Genomic DNA, 8,430 nt, shown 5'->3' with positions numbered 1-8,430 from the left:
GCCTGCCGGCCACATTTGTAAGATGGTTGCTCCTGGTCTTCCTTCTGAGCAAACAGAAGCTCTTCATAGCCGTCTGTCTTATAGAGATATTTTTTATTTGGATGACCGCCCTCTCGGACGGTCATCCAAATAATCTGTAGTCAAAAGATCTAAAAGATCAAAAGATCTGTAGTCATCCATGGCATCAACACCAGTGACGCCAGCCCCATTCCTAGGTCACCTAATCGCGTCTCCGCAGCGGGGTGAGCCATCGTACAGAAGGAGGTCGATAAGGTGCTGGACATCGATATTATTGAGCTTTCGAGTAGTCCGTGGACATCCCCTGTTGTCTTGGCAAAGAAAAATGACAGCTCTCGGCGTTTGTATACGCTGACTTCCGCCAACTTTACAAGATAACAAATAAAGTTGTGTTAATAAATGAAATTACTCCATCACTGAGCATGAATTCCTTGCGCTCGTATGGGCGGTCGGAAAATTTCGACCGTACCTGTTCGGTCGCAGTTTCTGCGTCGTAATTGACTACCACACCCTCTGTTGGCTCTCCTCTTTGAAGGACTAAACTGGACGCCTCGCTTATTGGGCATTGCATCTGCAAAAAAGCGCTTTCTTCATCGTGTATAAACCTAGGCGCTCGCACTAAGACGCTGATTGCCTGTTCCGCTATCTGTGGATCCACCGGACGTCGCAGATACTGACTCGGACATTTGCATTCCGCCCCTCTCCGACTTTATCTATGTCGGCGACAAACAACGCCACTATTGTCCTTCGTACTCTCATGGACCGCCTAAGCTCCGCGCACAGTGACCCTTCCCTCCGGGTATTCACCCTGCGCGACGGGGCTTTATATCGTCGCAGCGTTCATTTTGATGGTCTCGAGCTTCTGCTAGTCGTCTCAACAGGCACATGCCCCCTCCCCCGGGCCCGCGCACCCCCCCCCCCCCCCCGAAATTAAGCAGTATAACGCCCCCCCCCTTCCCGACCACGCCACCACTCCTCACATACATTCCTAAAGCGCCGACAAACCAATCTATTCGGCGGTCAACAGTTTGCCGCCTTTTGCAGCGAAAGCTGTATATATTACTAACTTTCCGTAGTTTTTTGGCATCCGTCAACTAAAAAATAATCATGTGGGCCGATCCTGGCGATAGTGCAAAAAGAGTCCAAGTTGAATGGCACATACCCCTGTGGGCTCGGGAACCTGTAACGCGCCCTTCGAAATCTGCGGAATGGACTCACGTATGTGGGACCGCTCAACGCCTGCTTCACCTCCGCCGCGGGTGGGCCCCGTATTGCACTACCTTCGGGATCGGCCCACGTATGGCGAGTGCTTAACGCCTGCTTCACCTTTGCCGCGGGTCAGCCCGCATTGCACTACCTTCGTGTCCATCCGCGGCGGAGGCGAGGCACTTTGCTCTTCGTTTTAGAGCTCTGATTTCCGTCAGCTCTTGCTGCCATTCTATTTTCACAGAGTGGAATGGTTGCTTTTGGATGGCGGTAGTTATCGGCATCTCCTGCGGTGTGAAGGCCAGTTTTCTCATCAATTGGGTGCCCGCGCGATTGACTCGAGATAAGTTCAGTTGTTACTATCTATTCAACGATCCCGCGCGACGTTGTTGCTTCGTTAGTCCAACCTTCTTTGTTTAGACTGATCTATAGGAACGAGGAAAAGGATTCCGTTCGTAGTCAGCTGGTATGTATTCTCGTGGAACGAGTTGTGGCCTGAGAAAACGACAGTTGCGGTTAACTTTTCCTTTTGCTTCATTATTTCCTCGAGTGACGTCTGGCCACGACACTGGCAGTTCCTCGGAACCATATGTCCGCTATATGGATTAGATAAGGTCACAGACAGACAGACAAAGAACTTTAATAGCAAGGTCCTGAGACGCTTTGCCCTATTAGATAAGGTGGAAAATAAAATAATTCGAGACAGCGTTCATCACCAGATGCTGCCATAACCTTTAAACCCATAAGCAATATGACCGTCCCCGTTACCTCTTCTGGTTTTTCGCTAATTCTACAGCACGTTTCGTACAAAATTGGCAACTGGAAACAAGAGACAGTTGAAAAATTAAGCGATATGCTAAGGCAGAAAGCCAAGGCAACAGTCAAACGGGAAGGAAAATATAAAATTAACAAATTTCACCGTTGTTTGTGAAAGTATTTGTGGATCAATTTTTTTTTTGTTTAGAAAGAAAGTAGAGGAAACGCCGCCGGAAGTGGAGAAGGGTTTTGTGTGTTTTGAATGACGCTTCTACAGTAGGCCTGCCCACGATTGGCGAGCCCCCGCTGTCCGGGGCCACGCGCCTCGTGCCTCGTGCCTCGAGATCCATGTGCACGCCGGGCCGCCCGACAACGTTTTTTTAAAATATTTTTTCTCTCTTCAAACGTAGCTGCAACCAATCATTATGGAAATTGATCGAACGAACTCCATAGCAGGAATAACAAATAATGAAGCAGAGATGAACGACACGGAGCCGACGTTCGACAGCAACAGCGGAAAAACACTATGCAAGACCGGACCGTGTGTGATGCTACTAGCGCGGCATCAGAAGAAGAAAGAACCCATCGCAACGTCGAATACGCAGAAGTTCTCATACGAACACAGCAAGGGGCAGAACACGAATGATGGAAAATGGCAACAAGCTCCTCAAAAGTCATGCGGCCAAACGAACGCAAGCAAGCCACGTACTCGCTAGCCAACGACTCCACCGCTACCAGAAAACCATTACAAGATTGTGTACAGACCTAAAGCCGGTGTGAAGGTATCAAACTGGAAAGATGGAGTGATAGCAAGAGGATTAGCCCAAGCATGCGGAGTCACACCCCAGGAGCTCTACGCCAAAGTGATCATACAGACACAGTGGCAACAAAACTTAACTCTGGCAAGTACCGAAGAAGACGGCTGCGCACTCAAACTAGCGGAAATAACAAGCATCGAAATAGGACACGCAATATACGAAGTCGCACCGTACCTCAAGCCAATTCCGGGCACTGTACGTGGCGTTGTTCACGGAATAGGGGAAGGCACCACCGACGAGCAGCTAGTAGATCTACTAACAACGACCAACAAGTGCAAAATCCTGCACGCTAGAATGCTGGGAAGATAGACGTCGGTAGTGATCACATTCAAGGGCCGCCCGTGCCGTTCTACGTTAAAGTTGGATGTACGCTCACCCGCTGCAGACCCTACAGAAAGTCAGTGCAGTACTGCAGATCTTGCGGGGAGATAGGACACAGACAAGACGTCTGCCCTAATCCAAACGACGAACTATGTGACAACTGCGGAGAACACAACGCTGATCCAAACAACCACCAATGGGAGCCGAAATGTAAACTCTGCGGAATGCCCCATGAAACGACGAGTAGAGACTGTCGAAAGAAGCTGAAGCCGTCCCCGCCACCGTTGAGAGTCAGGGAGCGGTCAAGATGGAGACAGAGAAGCTTCTGGTACTAGGCCAGCGTAGTAACCACCAAAGACAACGAGCATATGATGACCATGTCACCATCGCCACAGTCACTGAATGAGACCGAACAGACAAGAAGATCCAGATCTAAGTCGGGATCGAGATGGAGGGAAAGAGAACAGAGCGTTCCCCAGATAACGGCAACGGGTGAGGAACACGACAACACCCAGCGCGAGGTAAGCTGGGCCAACGTCATCACAGGGCACAATCATACGTCGAGGGAACATAATGGCGTTCAAACCACAATACACTCGAGGTACGAAGACAAGATAATGATTCTCTGAAGACAGAACGATGAATTGAAGCGAGAGCTAGAACAGCAAAAGAAGAAGACACAAGAGAAGGAAGCTAGCACAGAAAAACAGCTCGAATACCTCATGCGAGAAATAGAACTACGGAGAGAACAGGGCCAGCAATCGCAAGCACCACTACCGCGCCCTCCATTCCCCCCACCACCATCCTCAGCAACATGACCAGAGCCAGAAACACTGTCGAACCAAGCGGTGATAACCCAGAACGACCTCAAGACACTTGAAGACCGCATTAACGCCAGCGTGACCGTCATGATGGAAACCACAATGTCCACGGTAACACAGGTTATGCAAAACACAGTAACACAGATCATACAGACTGGGTTCCAATCTCTCAAGAACGAAATGGAGAACCAGATTCAGGCCCTACACAACAAAATGACACAATCGGGAGAAAGTTTCAGTCACCGCATCCACATGCTAGAAGAAAGGGATAATACTCGCAAGAAGCCTAAGTACCCTGCGAGAGAAGCCAAGATCATGCAGACCCTAGGCGAACGAGATGGCGAAGCTAACTAAAGAGAAAGATGACTACAAGCAACACCCACGGCTCAAAGTTTGGCAATGGAACTGTCATTCTATCCGAAGTAAGAGAAGCAACCTTGTACAATTCTGCACGCAGTTCGACCCAGATATTATAGCCTTACAAGAAACCGAAGCTGAAGACTTCAAGATCAGTGGTCACCTCACTCACGTCATAGACGGTAAGACGAGGACAGCAATCCTGACCAAGAAGGCCATCAACGCTCAATGACACGACATCCAACACCGCATCGAACACACCCTCGTCGAAATCGTACCCGAGAAAAAACAGCAGCAAAGCCTCTTTGTGTGAAACGTGTACAGTCCGACAAAGGACCACCTAAAGGATCTATACAAGCTAATGCGAGAAGTGAAGAAGCTGAGCAAGGGTAACGGACTGATAGTCGTTGGTGATATTAATGCTCTCCATGTGGCTGGGGATATGCGGCCTCAAGAAAAAAGGAGAAGATGTGGACAACGTAGCCCAACGCCTCCTTACACTACTCAACGACCCACACACACCCACGCGCATCGGCAACGGTGTATCTAGAAACACCAGCCCCAACCTCACATTCGTACACGGACTCAAACAGTATGAGTGTAGCTGCATGGACGAGAATCTGGGTAGCGACCATTATATAGTGCACACGATCATCCCGCACCACAAAGCGACGATGAAGATCGGAAAAGCCAAGATCACGGACTGGCAGCCTTTTGCAAAGACGATAGCGCCATTACTGCGACGATAGACGACATAGAAATATGGATCAGAGGAGTCGTGGAAAGAGCCGAGAGGCATACGAGGACAATCCAACTGTCGCAAGACGCCCCCGTGGTAGACCACCACTTACTCCACCTGTGGGAGGCGCGGAGGGGACTCGCGAAACGCTGGCAACGTAAATGCAACCGGAAACTCAAAGTTCGAATCTCCAAGCTGATCAAGGAAACGCAGCAGTACTCTGAACAACTTGAATGACAGAACTGGCGCGAAACATGTAACAAGCCTCAAGGGACCTTAAGCAGCAAGCGCACTTGGGCGGTACTCAAGACTCTCCTATCAAAGAAGGAGAACAAGAACGCCGCAATACAGAAAGTGCAGAGACTCATACACAACCACCCGGGGAAAGAGGAAGACATCATCAAAGAAGTGAAGGAGAAGTTCTTCGGTACAGAGCGGAACATAACTGTAGATTCGCACTGCGACGAGTATCGAGCCAGCCCAAATATAGAATGGATCGGCCCTTCACAGAAGCAGAAATCCAGAGGGCCTTGAGGAAGCTCACCCGCAACACGGCGCCGGGGTACGGCAGAATAAACAAGACACTCCGGAACCTTGACGGACCCTCTGTAGACGCACTCTTAAAATACATCAACGAGTGCCGGGAACACGGTAAAGTACCACCGGAATGGAAACATGCCGAGGTGACCATGATACCTAAACCCAACAAGCCGATCAGCGTGCAGAACCTTCGACCTATATCCCTCCCCTCGTGTGCTGGAAAACTCTATGAGAACATGGTGCACAACGGCATGATCGAACATCTCGAAGACAACAGACACGTCCCAAACATCATGTTTGGATTTAGAGCTCGCCTGTCCACGCAAGACGCGTTACTTCAGATAAAAGAAAAAGTCATCGACAAACTGGACACGCACAGCAAAAGAGCCATCCTCGCACTTGACGTGAAAGGGGCTTTCGACAACGTGTCACACGAAGCCATACTGCAACACCTCAACGTATATAACTGCGGGAAAAATATATATAATTACATCAAAGCTTTTCTGAAAGGACGGACAGCCACAGTGGGGATAGGCAGCTTACGCTCTGAGAAATTCGACATACCGCGAAAGGGAACGCCACAAGGCTCCGTCATTTCGCCGATGCTATTCAATCTGGCGATGAGCTCGCTACCCAAACAACTGAAGCAAATAGAAGGGATTGGTCACGCAATATATGCTGACGACCTCACCATCTGGACTACGGGAGGGTCGACAGGTAAACAGCAAGACGCTCTGCAAGAAGCGGCTGACACAACGGAGAAGTACCCGGAAGCATTGTGGACTGACGTACGCACCCGAAAAGTCAGAGCTCTTGGTGCTAAGAAAGCGCACAAGAGGCCGACAATCGCAGCAGATACCACACACGGAAGTAAAAGTGGGAGGGATCATGATTCCGCAGGTAACGACGCTCCGCATCCTCGGACTCCTGATTCAAAAGGATGGGGCCGGGGAAGCAGAGTTGGGAAAAATTCAGACCTTACCAAAACCGACCCACCTTCAGACCCACCTTATCAAAAGAGTCACGAGCAAAAGGCACGGACTGAAGGAGGAAGACTGCACGAGAATAATACAAGTGCTGCTCACGAGCATCGTCACCTACGGGGCCCCATACGTTGACATGAAGAACAGTCAACGAGACAAAGTAAACGCCCTCATCAGAAAATCCTACAAAATTGCGTTGGGCCTGTCGCCCTCCACTTCCACAGTGAAACTACTCGAAATGGGAGTTTACAGCACGTGGGAAGAGCTCGTGGAAGCGCACAACGTCAACCAACTGGAGAGACTAACAAAAACGGGAAGAGCCCTGCTCCATGATCTGGGCTACCAATTAGGTCGAAGATGAGAGGCACTTACCTCAGCGTATTCCACGCGAGATCAGAGACAAGATACACATAAGTACCATTCCCAGAAACATGCATTCCGAGTACGACGAGGAAAGGAGACAGGCGAGAGTACAGGCACTCAAGCACATAGTGGAACGCACCAACAGCAAAGAAGAAAATGTGAGATACACGGATGCAGTTGTGTACAGAACAAACGACCGATTTGCAATCAGCGTGGTCGAAGAGAAGGGCGAAGAACTTACAGCCACATCCATACGTGCCAAGGACGCGAGCACAGCGGAAGAGCTGTGGTAAAGCGCGTGTGTATTAGTTAATTTTCTTTATTTTTAGAAGTGTTTTCGAAGTTTCTAAGGTAATAGCGCGTACGTTTTCAGTAGGTGCATAATTTGCCCTGAAAGCGTTCTTAGTTCCATTAGCGCGTGTCCTGTGCGGACGGAAGGAAGCAGAATGTTTATGACTGGGTCGATCGTGTGTGTTGAGGACGGCTGCGTTCTGACTTCTCTAGTAAGCGTGCGTGGAACTAGTTATTAGAAGACGCATTTTTAAGGGTTCTGCGGAGTGCGTAAGTTACGCAAGTTTAGATGTTCGTTTAAGGTACGTGTCCTGTATGGACTAGAGGAAGAAACGTGAGTAAGCGTCAGGAAACGTTTGCGTACGACGCAAGTACGCGTTCTGAATAGGGACCACAAAGCTAGCGCGATTGTGATTCCGTGGCTGTGGAGTTGACCAGACTTCAGTGGCTCCAGTACGTGCGATAAGTACGCCACTGCAATAGGGTAAGAACAGGCAGTTCGGGAAGTTAGGCTGCTTAAGTTATGTTCGGGTAGAAGTGGTTGGGACTGCTTTATCACAATTGGGGAAACAAAAAAAAAACAGGGTTCATTTGACATAGTAATAGCCTGGCGAGTCAGGGCTGAAGAGCCTGCGCTTGCACGAGGTGCAGCGCTATGTTATTTCGTTTGTTTTACGTACGTTCTCCAGGGCCCGGGATCCCGATATTCATCACACGAGGCTCGTCACCAGTACACTACATGTTCCATCAGCGTTCCTCATGACCAGCGAATTGAGTTCACCGGCCATTCCGAACTTCCGGGGCGAGGAGGAGCTGTTAGATACGGACCCTTTTCCTAGCATCCTTCGAGTTCACCAGACCACATCGAATCGCCGTAGCATCCAATTAAGGTGCGCAGAAGCGCGTCTAACACGTTCCCGGACCTGTCAGACAAGTTGGCGGCCCCAGCCCGAGGCGTCGCACGTCCAGACTAGTTGGCGACCCCCACCTCGTGCGCCGCACGTGGAGCTATTGTCTCCACCCCCTGCTTGACTCTTCCCGAAAGTGCAACGGGAGCCTGGCATGGTTCCAGGTAATCTTGGTCCCGAGCGAAGCTGTTTTGCAGCTCTGAAAGGTCACTCGAAAACAACTCGTTTCCTCCAGCTGAGCGCTTGCAGACCAGGAGGCAACACAGGTGACAAATCACCCGTCCGACAGTGGAGGCCTTGGAGCGTCCC

The sequence above is a fragment of the Dermacentor albipictus genome, chromosome 1 (genome assembly GCF_038994185.2).
Source record: "Dermacentor albipictus isolate Rhodes 1998 colony chromosome 1, USDA_Dalb.pri_finalv2, whole genome shotgun sequence".
NCBI classification, from domain to species: Eukaryota; Metazoa; Arthropoda; class Arachnida; order Ixodida; family Ixodidae; genus Dermacentor; species Dermacentor albipictus.
Note: the sequence above shows the minus strand (reverse complement) of the source record.